Source organism: Macrobrachium rosenbergii, chromosome 50, assembly GCF_040412425.1.
Source record: "Macrobrachium rosenbergii isolate ZJJX-2024 chromosome 50, ASM4041242v1, whole genome shotgun sequence".
NCBI classification, from domain to species: domain Eukaryota; kingdom Metazoa; phylum Arthropoda; class Malacostraca; order Decapoda; family Palaemonidae; genus Macrobrachium; species Macrobrachium rosenbergii.
In genome coordinates, this window is record NC_089790.1 from 19,025,910 (window position 1) to 19,038,378 (window position 12,469).

The following is a 12,469-nucleotide window of genomic DNA, read 5'->3' on the forward strand; positions in this document are numbered from 1 at the left end:
AAAAACCCAATTCATCTAAACATCCTTACCTCAAGATTCTCGAATTCATCTTACAGCTAAATAGCTCTCCACAGAATGTGCTAAAAAATACATAATGCAATGATAACTAAGTTTAATACTTTATACAAAAGACATGATGGTGGTTCTGCAGGTCACGTAAGCACAAATTTATAATAAATTTCACAAGAACAATACTGGCATTTTTAAAATACTGAGAAACCACCATTTATGCAAACTACCCAGATTTCAGATATTAAACATTATTAGGAATTTGAACATAATCCAGATTTACCACCCTCTTTAACAAATTATCTAAAGTGGAAAAAGGCATTAAAATAACAAAATCACGGATACACCTTTCAACCCTCAGGTTTTCAAAGGAAAATAACAGATCTCAGATGCTAAAACAATCAAGTGGGTAACCAAAATTATAACTTATTATAGCTCAGACATTTTACAATGAGTGATAATGCCAGTGTTTGATGTATACTGAAATACCAACAGTTCTTCCTTTTAAGGTAAAGAGTGAATATTGCAAAGCAGCCTCACAGGCAATCAAAGTGCATTTACATAACTTTCAAGTTACCTTGACATTTCTGCCAGTCAAAATCATCTCTACAACTAATCCAGTCTGCTGTTTAACATGAATGACTTTAGTTAAGGCATCTATGGAGTTTCATATAAGAAAATAAAAAGGTGAAGTTTCAGGATACCCTAAGTCTACCTTTCTTCAACATCACATCAAATACTAAATAGCAGCAATACTACAACACAGCAATCTTGATTAGGCTGCACAAAAGAAATGCAATTATGAAGCATATTCAAAATCTGGCAGACCTCTACTACCAATACAGTCACATCTTTTGTCATTTATTCCTACGCAAGGAAATATATGAAATAGCCTGATTGTATCCTTAAGGTCACTCTTGCCCTCCTCACAAGTTCTTTATACTGTCAGCAAAGCCTTTTGCCATCAATCAATGCAAACTTAGATATGGATAAATAAATATAACCTATTAAAGGCTTTAGTTTAATAATAATTTGCAACTAACCACACAACTTGTAACTTCATTAAACACTAATAGGTCTGTAATTCTTGTCACTTAAACAAAAGTGTACCTCATAATTACTGTCCTGTACTACCCAAGTGTTATCACAGATGAATGTGAAATTAAAAGAAAAACTAAACAAAATGCATGTTTAACGGACCCCTGAAATTCTCCGAACAAGGAGAAACATTAGAAACCAGGGTTATTGATTTATAAGCCTAATTAGACTAACTGCAGGAATAAACTAAGAGCCTGGCCTTAATTGCAATCAAGTAAAAGATCTGGAAAATTCAAGCTATATGAATGTAAATGCTGGAAGCATTATAATGATATTAAAAAGGGAAGAACATTTAGAACAATCGAGTAGAACATCTGTAACCTAACATCCTGGTTATTATGTTGTGATGTATTTCAGGTCTCAAATTTTAGAGAAAAGGCCTGAAATATGTGGAGGGAAATGGTCCTCTGTGAAATCCCAAATGAAACCAAAAGCAGATTGTAAATGATACACGGTCAAACCCTACAAAATTTCTATCGTGCCATCAGCTGTTACTTGCTCTAATATAACTGTTTCTAAAACTATCATACAAAAATCATCAAAGGTGAAAACTGTCCTGGAACAATGAATCCAGCAGTATCCAGAATATGCTTACATTCTGGAGAATAAAATACAAGAAGGTATACTTCCAACAATCTGCTATCAGTGGCATGAAGATGGTTCAGAAGTATACCAAGCATTCACTATCGATTTATGAGAATTCTGGAAATTCTTAAAAGCCAGGCAGCGATATAAAGTGAGCACTTGACATTCTGCACTAATTCTTTTCTACAAAGGTAAGTTCCTAGAGTGTAAAAAGGGTTTAAATGCAAATATGCCTCAAATTTACTTGGAATTGTGACTTTTGTGCATTCTAAAGTAATTGCTGCTAGATACAACACTTTATATAGTGCTGGGCTATCATTCTACTGGACAATGCATTCTGATGTTAAATTCAGTATAAAAAGTAAAGTTGATATGTAGGAAAACTAGACCAAGCAAATGCAAGATCAGCAAAGGGCATTTTTGAAAACCTCATCCTTAGCAAAGAATTCTGATGCAAATGAACATAGAGGAAAAACTACTACTGAAACTCACATAAGTATGGAGAGAGTAAATGAATCTTTTGTTTGAATAAGCTCACACTAACTCTGATGAGAGATATGGATGTACAATATATGAACATGCACACACAATAGCTGGTGGCATATAAAAAACACCTCTTCCTACAGAGAGAACTTTCAAAATAAACCTACCTAATGTTAAATAATACAAACGTCACATTCTAATTTCATTATTTCAATGGCTAAATAGCAAATTACTTTCAAGAAGCAAAAATGTTTAGTATAAAACTAAATCCCAAGACAAACTACACTTTTTGAACACATACAGGAAATTTAGCATTTCCAACTGTTAACAAATACTTAAATGCAGTATTAAAACAAATCTTAAACTGTCATCATCAAAAGAAAAACCAATAAATGCTGGCAAAACAACAGACCACCATTTTACTCAGCAATTTCACAAGGACAATTCCATTGCTAAATGACACTTCTCTTAATAAATTTCCCAACACCCTAAGTTGAATTCTATATGCCACCAAGTATGAAAAAGGTATTCTAGCAATACATAAATAATTATTACCAATAAATTTATGTAATTCACAAAAATAAATGAAAACCTATAACACTTCCCTTTGCATGTGCATGACAATATTTATCTTCTGGAAAGTTCAAAGCATTATTAATCTTTAAAAAAATACACCAAATAATACAAAATATGTTAAGCAATAAAAATGCTACATGGAAAACTCTAGGAGTCTGATTTGTACTCAAAATCCTGGATTTCCAACACCTTAACTATTCTGTGTATCTCTACTCCTGAATGGCAGAAGTTTCCTTCAAATCATAAAGGTGCATTTTGCATTCAAAAGCCTACAATTTCAAAATGTAATCCCTCTAGACATCTCTTCATTGGTCATTCAAGAGCTGAATACTGTAACATCAGATACCTCCACTTCCATACAGACTGAACTACCACAGTGAACTAAGAACAATCACCTATCAAATGTTTTATAACTAATCACAGGATATGATTGTTGTTGAGATATAATGCATTGTATGTCCTCCAAGGACTGATGAGAGCATCACTTACTAGTACAACCATGAACTATGCCCATCATCAGCTGATTTGGAATTTCAAAGCCAGAAAGAGAACTAAAATGGTTATTGAAATCTATAACACGAACTATAATGCATGTGTATGAGTAGGAAACTGATAACACACATTCACATTAAAATCAGTGCTGTGGGAGTTGCTTATCAAATGAGTTCTTTTGAATTGCAACCTTAGTCTCTAAACTTAATCCCCAGTTCTTTTATCAGACCCTGAGCAACCAAATATATTTTTCTATTTCACACACAAACCAATTGACCCTATGTATTCAAAATAGCTTTCTTTTTAACAACTTACATTATTCAGCAAATGATATTAGTAGAATGAACCTACATGGCAAATGCAAGTCAGCTACTTACAGTCACACTATACCCTGCTGCACTAAAAATCATCTGTGAGTAAAAGACTTCCAGTGCAAGTAGTTAGTTCTAAAATCTACTCTATATCACTGATATACTGTATCTGCACAATCTACAAAAAGCAAAGCCTATGACAACTTTAAAATCTGCACTTTCTGCATAAATTCTTTTTCACATCCACTCTTTAATGTCTAGGAAATTTATAAATGGTATTGGTTACTATAAACAGTTCATAATTGTTCAAATATGGACACGTCCTGATACATCATAAAAAACATGACTTGCAAATACCATGAAGAATTCAGCTACCGCATCTACAAATAAATAATTCTCTTATGTCAAAATCACACTATAACAATGGCACTAAAAATAAGCATCTTAAATACAATATTTATAATCTTCTTGAGTTATGAAAAAAGCTCTATGAGGTGAAACACTTCTTGTGGTGTCAACAGACACCACGCCTATATATCTATGAATACAATGCCTTCATTAAAAGAAATGTCTCAAACATTATAATGAGAACAGGAAACAAAAACAAAACTGTATGAATTCACAGAGTTATTAACGCTCCTTTAAACCTAAATTTTGAAAAGATTAAACAGAAGAAAGTGCTGCCAAGAGTGTTATTTCATATTAATTTAGCTCTAGGCATTCGAAATGCATGTTCAAGATACCTGTGATATACTAATCTTTATATCTGCCTCCAGTATCTTACGATAAAATCACAGTGCACTGTACATCATGCACTAGTCAGGATAATCACTGAGACAAAGTACTGTATCTGAAATATCAGTCTTCTTAAGAAGATATTTCTAAAATAACATCTTTGACTTAAATCCCAATAAGCCAAGTTAACACTGCATAATAACAATAAGGTCACTATCAAATGACCAGTCTCCTCTCTCAGTTTCTGTATATCAATGCCACAATTCATTAGTCGGCATGGACACCGTGCGCTTTAAAATTAACTAATAATAAATACAATAAAAAAGTATAATAATACTATCATCAGTACACAGGCAAAATTACACACCATCACTTCTTCACTTAGTACTTACTATTTACTTTAAAATTCCATGCCCAAATTTACCATTTAGGGCTGATATATATCACGTCTCCACCACCAAATCCAGCTTGGTTTGTAGAATCTTTATACAGTCTTTTCAAGATTAAGTTAAAACCTTAGTTTAAAAGTATATCTTCCACATTTAACAATTTCTTAGTTTTTGCCTTTGCATGTACTTATAGATTTTTCTATAAATCCAAGACTTCAAGTAATTTCCATATGAGGGGAAAAAATATTGATGTTGTTCCCATCAAATTTGTAGGGCACCAGTCAAAACATCACAGTCAGGAAGAAAGTTAAACGGCATAATAAGAAAGCAGGGCTCCACTGGGCACTCAAAGGTTAAACCAGTAAAAAGACATTTCGACAAGTGATGCCAAGGCCCAATCTATGACCCAAGCTCCAATTTGTCGTGTCACTGGGTAAGTTTCCTTCCATGCCACCACCAATGCCTTCTTGCCAAAACACCTGTAAGAAAAACAATGCATTGTATTTTTGTTTGTAATTTATTTTTAAAAATCCTATAACAACAATTATATCAGTTTTTCAACAATTACCCTATGCACCCACTTTTCCCTACATCACATAATTTCCTGTAGGGAAGTCCTCCTTAGAACACTACAGGAAGTACTACAGTCTCTACAGTATTCTTTTGGACTATACGAGTTCTCCTGACAAAACAACCCCAAGTACCTGGCAGCCTCTAAGTAGCCAGGGGGTGTGAACAACAAGCACAATAAATGTTGAAACCAAGGTAAGAAAAAGTAGGAAGTGGTGAAGATGCTAATAGAAGGATGGACATTAGTTTTACTGTATGCACGAGGTAAGACAGAGAACAAGAGCAATTGATGGCAGTCATGGAAATGACAAATTTAACAAATATTTTGTACTTTTCCTAACATACAAACCTGAGGTTTTTACACATGGGATTAACTTACAGTGAGCTGGAAATCCAGTAGTTAAGCTTTTTGCAAGGGGGTTATGGTAACAGTTACTGAAGGTAGGGGTGGAGGTAGCGCCCACCCAGTCTGAATGCATTCAATTCTAGTCAGTTTACCTTTTGGCCCAGGTAAGAGAATGAGGGGTGGTAAGAGGTGGGCCTTTTACATAAAGACCTCAGGTTTGTATGTTGGGAAAAATACAAATCATTTTAAAGATTTGTCACTTGTTCCTATATGAATACAAACCCTCAGTCTTTACATATGGGAGACTTACTTTTGGAGGGAGGATTCTAAGTACTTCTCTGAACCGACTGGTAGTTCGGCTCACCTACGTGCTCTCTTCCTGGTCATGTAAAGAGCTAAGGAAGGAAACCGTATCAGACTTCTGGACATTTTGAATTAAAGGAATGTATATAACATAATGTATATAACATCACTGATTCCAAAAGGTTTGAATGAACCCACAGTATTGGAGACTATAAAATAGTCAGTGCCTCTCTCCCTTGCCAGAGAGAAGGAAGGATTTACATCTATTAATCCAACCAAAACTGGATTACAGACAGGATACTCAGTCATCTACATCACCTGCAAGTATGCCAGTCCAGCGTGTGACAGCTCTTCAATGTTCCTCTGTCCATTGGAAGAGGAAGGAAGCTAGGGGAAAGTGTGGGGGCTAGTCCCACCCACACTTTCTACCTGCAGCTGCCACCTTAGGCTAGATGCAACCTGAGTGAAACCACAACTTGTCAAGCATCCACCATGGGATCCAAGGAAAAGGAGTCTAAGAATACATGGGCAACGATCCGAGGTAAAGGAGACGAATGTGATCTTCACGATTACTTTCTACCCTAATACCTGACTGACAGGTTCTTCATGAATGCAACAGACAGATCAATGACTCTGGCGTCAAGAGATCCTGTGCGAAACGTACTGATGTCCAACAGGAAGTTATGCGATATGCTTGTTTGATCAAATCCCCAGTCAAAGAAAGCACTTTTGGACACTCTCGGTCAATCCGCAGCCAATGAACTAGTTGTTGGCATTGTGTTGAAAGACTAGTTACAGAGGTAACATAGATGTCATACGGTCACAGGGGTATGGGAGCATGGTCCATCCCACTGATCAACTTCAAACAAGTTGAATGAGCAGGCAGATCAGAACACAGCCAATCCCAGGGAGTTGAGAAAGGAAGAACTATGATCTAGTTTCTTCAGCAGTTGAATGAGAACCGGAAGACAAGATCAGTTGTCCTTTTCTCGTGACTTGCTTGAAAAAGAAAACGATGAAGATACATTCACGTTTCTTATCAAGCCCGATTGGCCACTGTACTGAATGTGCTTCTGCCTGCTCACGTACTTGTACTGTTACAGAGAAGACACCCATTTGTGCACCATGTCACTACCGTGGTGTCACTGCTATCACACTGAAGAATGTCTATCCCGTATCCTCAGACTCTTGAAAGACTAGCAATTATAGTAAAACTTGCCAAGAACCAGTTGTTAGAACTCAGTTCAGAAGAGTTGTTGATAGCCATATCTGTTCAGATAACAAACTAAGGAAAAGTTGCTGTTGAGATATATATTTGTTCAGAATATAAAACACACTGACAGTCAGGCCATTATCTTCACTTGGTCCGTCTTGTTTCATCGCATGATGGTTCCATCTTCTCACTGTTTATTGGTAAAGAAGAAACTGAAAAGGTGGAAAAGACTGGTCATCTCAATCCATCTCACCTTTATGCCATCACTAAAGGTATGAAAAAGCTTTCCTCCAGGGGGAACTGCATGAGATTCACCACTTGTTGAGCAGTCAAGGTAGAAAATTTTGGACTGGTGCAGTAAAGAATCAGTCTTCATAATGCTATGAACAGACAAGACATTCTTGAATGCCTAAAAGGAGTTAGACCTCCAAGCCAAGTGCTCCTGAGTAGGCTAGCCTAAACAGTTCACCTCGCTTCTTTACATGAATACTGAATCCAGAGACAGAACCGTTCTATCATGAGACTTTTTATCCTGGAATCTGTCTGGTTGACCTTTGTGCCAAGTATTCTACTGCAAACCCTTGAACCCGTATTGTCAACAGAATGCGCACCGACAACAGAGGACATGTCCTAGAAATGGAGCCACATCAAGACAAAAATGATATTTTCATAATAAAATAAATTTTTGAACATACCTGGTAGTTATATATATAGCTTAAGTCCCTGACGTCACGGCAGAATTTCAAAACTCGTGGCAATCGCGATCGGTAGTCAGGTGAACCACCTGTGCGCCCTCTACCCAGGTACCTGGAACCATTCCAACTATTCCTCAGATCTTCCATGCCCCTAGTCTCTAGAGGGGAGGAGGGTGGGAATTTAATTATATATAACTACCAGGTAAGTATGTTCAAAAATTTATTTTATTATGAAAATATCATTTTTAAACATCTAACTTACCTGGTAGTTATATATATAGCTGATTGACACCTTTGGTGGAGGGTCAGAGACAGCCAACATCGTTGGAATTTGCTTAAGGGTTAATAAACCAACTTAAGGTCCTTACCTGGATTAAGGAAGCTGACTTCAATGAACTCCCTCATTTTGTCTGCTTTCCTTAAGAGGTCCAGCGATCCACTCAGGGGGCTGAAGACCTCTAGGAGCTGCCAACCGGTGTACCAACCTCTATGTGACAGACAACCTATAATACCCTTGTTCCGGGCGCCACCAAGGAACAAAAATGATCATCTGACTAAAATTGATGATTGTGGAAGACTGCATTCAATCTTCACAAACAACCATAAAATTTCAACCATTCCAAGGTAAGAACAAAGGGTATTGTTTTATGGAATTGGATTAAGGAAGCTGAGTTCAATGAACTCCGCCTCATTATGTCTGTATTCCTTAAGAGGTCCAGCGATCCACTCAGGGGGCTGAAGACCTCTAGGAGCTGCCAACCGGTGTACCAACCTCTATGTGACAGACAACCTATAATACCCTTGTTCGGGCGTCACCAAGGAACAAAATGATCATCTGACTAAAATCAATGATTGTGGAGGACTGCGTTCAATCTTCACAAACAACCATCAAATTTCAACCATTCCAAGGCAAGAACAAAGGGTATTATTTTATAGGATTGGATTAAGGAAGCTGACTTCAATGAACTCCCTCTCATTATGTCTGCATTCCTTAAGAGATCAGCGATCCGCTTGGGGGCTGAAAATCTCTAGGGGCTGTCAACCGGTGTATAACCTCTATGTGACTAGACCTCCTCTCAATACCCTTGTTCCGGGCTCTACCAAGGAACTTTCATCCCAATGATTGCGGAAGACTGCGTCCAGTCTTCACAAACAACCATAAAAATTCTCAATTCCAAGGTAAGAAAAAGGGTATTGGTTTATGGGATTGTAGGGGTATTCCCCTCTCCCATTACTGAATTAGATGCTATAAACGGGCACAGCGTATAGCAATCTTCGCATAATGTCTTGACTTGTTTTAGATAGTGAGAGGCAAATACTAACTTGCTTCTCCAGAAGGTCGTGTCCAAGATACTCTGCAGGGACCTGTTCTGTTTAAGAGCTACAGAGGTTGCTACTGCCCTGACCTCGTGCGTCTTTACTTTCAGAATCTTGTAGTCTATCTCTCTACATTCCATATTTGTTTCTTTTATCAACTGTCTGATAAAATAAAACAGAGCATTCTTCGACATCTATACAGAGAGCTTTTTGACTGAGCACCAAAGCCCTTCTGAATTCCTTCTAAAGTCCTTTGTCCTATCCAGGTAGAGCCTTAGAGCCCTTACCGGGAATAGGAAACTCTCTCTCTCCTCCCCTGTTATGTCCGTTAGGTTCGGAATCTCGAACATTCTGGGCTAGGGTTGTGATGAGTATTCCTTTTTTGCAAGGAAGCCTAGTTGCAGTGAGCAGATTGCCTTGCCTTGTATAAAATCTATATTCTTGCTGAGAGCATGTATCTCACTAACTCTTTTTGCTGCGGCCAAACTGACCAAGAAAAGAGTTTTCATGGTGAGGTCCTTTAAAGATGTCCTCTGCAAGGGATCGAACCTACTCCCCATGAGGAACCTCAGGACCACGTCTAGGTTCCATGCTGGTGAGTTCTCTATATACAAATTTGGGTTACAGAAATATTGGAAGAGGACACATGGTTGTCCTTGCACCATCCTCTAAATACCTCCCACTTGGATTGGTATACCTTAATGGTGGATAACTTCCTTGATTTGCGATAGCGCCAGCTGCCTCCTTCGAAAAACTTCTGGCTCTTGTGAGTTTTCCGATAGTCCGAAAGCAGTTACTAGTAGCGCTTGTAGGTTTTGGTAATATCTTTCCAAGTGGGGTTGTTTGAGTAGATCTACTCTCTGAGGTAGGCTACTCGGAATGTCCACCATCCAATCCAGTACTTCTGGGAACCAATCTCTTGTCGTTTAGTAAGGGGCCACAAGGGTCATTGCGGTCCTCTCATGTGACACAAATTTTTCAGTACCCTGTGTATTATCTTGAAATAGGGAAATGCATACACGTCCAAGTTGGACCAGTCCACCAGGAACGCAGCGTCTATGTATATAGCCCCGGGATCTGGTACTGGAGAGCAGTAAGTGTCCAACCTCTTCGTTTGCGCTGTGGCGAAGAGATCTATGCAAGGACGTCCCCAAAGTCCTGATGTAGCGTTCATTCTTTTGAGAGGACTTTATTTCCTGCTCAGAATGTCCGTCCTCACATTTTTTCTCCCCTTGGATAAAGTGGGTTACTAGTTTTACATTCTCCTCCTTTGCCCAAAGAAGAGATTCTCTTATTGTCTCGTATAGAGACCTGGAGTGAGTGCCCCCTTGTTTGCTGATGTAGGCCAACGCTGCCGTGTTGTCGGTGTTGACCTGCACCTCTTTGTTCCCCACTGTGTTCGAACTCCCTGAGAGCTAGAAGGATTGCAGTTAGTTCCTTCTAATTGATGTTTAACTCCTCCTGCTCTCTGGTCCAGGAGCCCGAGACTTTTTATTTCCCTCGTGTTGCTCCCCATACTGAGTCCGATGCGTCGGATAACAACACTAGGTCTGGGTTCCTCTAATATAGAGAAGGGACCTCCTGGAGCTTGACGGGGACGTTCCACCACTACAAATACGGTCTTATTGGTTCCGAAATGGGGATGCACTTGGTCTCCAGTTCTATTTCCTTGTCCCAGTTCCGATTTAGATGAAACTGTAACGGGCATAGAATTAACCTCTCAAAGGAGACAAACCGTTCCAGCGAGGAAAGGGTTCCCAGCAGACTCATCCATTCCTTTGCCAAGCATGACTGTCTCTTTATAAAGTTCTGAAATTTTCTTGAGGCTTGTCCTGTCTTTGCAATAAACGGAAAAGCCCAAAAATCCTGACTCTGAATCTTCATCCTAAGGCATAGAACCTCTTGGGATGGGATCGGCTGAGATTTCTATCTGTTTATCAGTAGACCTAATTCTTTGTTAGACGCTTGATGCCAGTGCATCTTGCGTCCTGAGCTAACTCCACGTCTTGGCTTCCAATATCTTGAAGCCTGACGCCCTGACGTCCAATGCCTTGATGCTTGACTACTTGGGTTCATTGACGCTTGTCATCATGGTATTTCACTCCTAGATGCTTGACGCCACTGCATCCAGCGTCTAGAGTTTCATTCACTACGTTCAGCGTATTAAACTTCTGGACGTCTAGAGGCTTTAGTTGGACGTCTATTATCCTTCTTCTGTTTTCCTGGTTGTCACGCTTGCAGCCGGGAAGACAAAGTCTGCTGCATATTTTATACAAAAAAGCTATATGCGGGCTTCCTGCTGTTGGGGATAGGCTGGGGAAGCCTCAACTACGGCAATTATTTCCTTCTCATCGTCAATAATGGACCGTGGAGGGGTTCCCAGACAGTACCAATCCGAAGGAGGAAGAGGAGGATGTACGGAAGGCAGCACAGTGTCCGCCACGCGCTCTTGCAGCCCGGTATCCTGACTGAATAGAACTGTCTATGTTTGTTCTTAGTAGGAGAGCTACCCTTGGGGCTGGAAGGAAGAGCTCCGGCTGCTGCTGTGGCTACAATCTGTAGTCTATGAAGTGTTATCATGACGTCCCTCAAAATTGGGTAACTTGCTCTTGAGAGGTCTCGGCTCCAGAGCCAGACGTCAACCTTGTCTGTTTAGGCCGAAAGAGAGAGACCGAAACTATAAAACCTTTCCCGTGGACGAACTTCAGAAAATTCTTGGAGATCGGGTGCATGGGGACGTGAGAATACGCATCCTGGAGGTCCAGTGAGGCCATCCAGTTATGCTGTCTGACCGCTGCTAGAACCGATTTTGTCGTTTCTATAGCGACCTTTGTTTATTGCACAAAAAAAGTTGAGTGCAATCCCGTCTAGCACCGGTCTCTAACCCCCCAAGCATTTGGGGATCAGGAATAACCGAATGTAGAATCCTGGGGAATTCGGATCCTGAACTCTCTGTCTGGTCTCCTTTTGCAACATCAAAGACACTTGTTGCTGTAGAACCTTTGCCTTGGTTCTGTCGTTGCATTTGGCAGAAAGGTCGAATTGTCTTGTTACTAGAGGGGGGCCTACTCAGGCTGGACAGTCCGGCTCCTACCGCAGTCTGCAGGAGAAGAAAGGCAGGTCCTTCTTCTTCCCTGTGTAGAGCCTCTTCGCGTTGTCATTCATCTACCCGCCCTAGAGGAACCTCTATCGGAGGGCCGACCACGAAAGAGCTGAAATACCTGAAACACAGGAACCTCAGCCTTACTCTTTTTAGCGATGAAAGTCGTAGGTAGGACTTTTCTTGCTGTTTTAGATCTTAAATCTTACGTGGTTTTCTGGGCCAAAGATGAAAAGGCCTCTATACC

The 12,469-nt window shown here is 39.6% G+C and overlaps 1 protein-coding gene across 27 annotated transcripts in view; it reads right to left on the reverse strand.

The window, feature by feature from the left end:
* Window positions 1-97: 97 nt before the first annotated feature.
* Window positions 98-12,469, reverse strand: part of Mkk4 (MAP kinase kinase 4) — a 69,622-nt gene continuing 57,250 nt past the window's right edge. For all 27 annotated transcript variants that reach the window (XM_067094117.1, XM_067094135.1, XM_067094126.1 and 24 more), the window contains one exon: window positions 98-5,157. The gene's annotated coding sequence lies outside the window, so the exon portion shown is untranslated. The remainder of the gene's footprint in view (window positions 5,158-12,469) is intronic.